At 48.6% G+C, this 1,655-nt stretch overlaps 1 pseudogene; it reads right to left on the bottom strand.

The window, feature by feature from the left end:
* Positions 1-1,210, bottom strand: part of LOC108522144 (ankyrin repeat domain-containing protein 20A2-like) — a 40,459-nt pseudogene extending 39,249 nt beyond the window's left edge.
* Between the last annotated feature and the right edge of the window lie 445 nt (positions 1,211-1,655).

The following is a 1,655-nucleotide window of genomic DNA, read 5'->3' on the forward strand; positions in this document are numbered from 1 at the left end:
AATTTGTCTTCTGAAACAGAGGCAGCTTTAATTTTTACTTTGCTAAATCAACCTTCAGAATGTCTGCTTAAGAGGTCATTCTCAGGAAGGCCTTTGTCAACATAAAATGTTCCTGTAAAATAAGCATTTGTGTTTTCTGGTACTTTACTAATTTGCATATGTAAAAAATTCAATCTGTATTCCATCAGGAACTCATGTTTGTGACATAAAATTTCATTAGTTTTCTTCAAACAGCAGGCATTTTTTCATTAATTATTCATTCTTTCCTACTCATCAATCCTTACTTCTATCTTACATAATTTCAGTGTTTCTGGGTTTCCTACTCTGTTCCATGCGTTTGTCTTTTCAGCTGTCAGTAAACAATTTATTGTCGAAATTATAGCACATTTTGCTATCTAGAGGAGAAGTGTTTTTTCACTCCATTATGAGATTTTTAAAAAATGTCATCACAATAGTGAAAGAGAGCAGGTGTCATACAAAAATGTTAAAAACTTGATATTTTCATTGGGTCTATGTAAAATTGATAAACACAGAAAGGGCTCACATTTTGAGAAAAACGTGCCTTCCCATTCAAGAACACAGAACCCACCTCTTACTTCCAAGTTTCTCTCTAAGAACCTACAATAAGGAACCTACCTACACAGGTGGATACGGATGTAAAACGGTCAGTTTTATCTGAAAACTTTTCACCTACTGAAAATAACTCACGGTATTTTTGATAGGGGAATGAGTTTTCTCATTAGGCGCCTCCTATAATGTACATAAACCATGTTTTAAAGGTGTTCGTTAAAAATAACAACACCGTATATGCTTAACTTTGTGAGTTAAATCACTCAAATTCTCCACCTACTCCAGCCAGGGAATTATGAGGGATGGAAAACAGCTGAGAGCCTGTTTGGCTCCGCCACTGGTAGAGTGCCCCGCGCCCTCCAAGGCCCAGTCCCAGGGCCTGCGAGGAAGCTGGGCCTGGGGCCCCCCTCCCACCCAGGGCTGAGCCCCTGCTACCTGTGCTGCTTGTCCAGGGCGTCCAGGTCTCAGCTCCTGCTCTCCAGGCAGCGCTCCACCTCCCCTGCGTCGGCCTTGACAGCCACCCTGTGGATCTTCTGCAGTTCAGCCTCCCGGATTCGGTACCCTGAACCCATGTAGTGGTGTGGTCTATGGAGCCCAGGACTGTCTGGTGCCTGTGGCTCCCGAAGCCGAACAGCTTCATGGTGGTGACTTCTCAGACCCCCAACCACCGGCTCTTGAGCGGTGGCAGCTTCCTGTCACCTTTTCACCATGCCCCCCGACCCCGCCGACTCAGCCCCAAATCCCCTATCCAACCCCAAGTACGGATCCAACTCCAAATCCGCGATCCAACCCCCAGTCTGCGATCACAAATCTATGATGAACTCCAAAATCCGCGATCCAGCCCGGTCCACCACAGCCTTCAGCAGGGACACTCCCAGCCTCCGACCTCTCAGACGGAGTGAGCTTGGCAAAGCCATTGGGCGTGCGCCTGTACCGCGGTGGCCGCCAGCTCCTGGAAGCCGCTCACAGGTGGTGCGCGCGAGCAGGTGGGGCTGCAGCTCTCCACAGGCGCCACTAGGCTCGAGGATTCTCCTGGGCTCTCCTGCGCGGCCCCAGGATCGCACGCGTGCAGCCGGGCAGCCCCG

The sequence above is a fragment of the Rhinopithecus bieti genome, unplaced genomic scaffold, assembly GCF_001698545.2.
Source record: "Rhinopithecus bieti isolate Rb0 unplaced genomic scaffold, ASM169854v2 scaffold_64463, whole genome shotgun sequence".
NCBI lineage: Eukaryota > Metazoa > Chordata > Mammalia > Primates > Cercopithecidae > Rhinopithecus > Rhinopithecus bieti.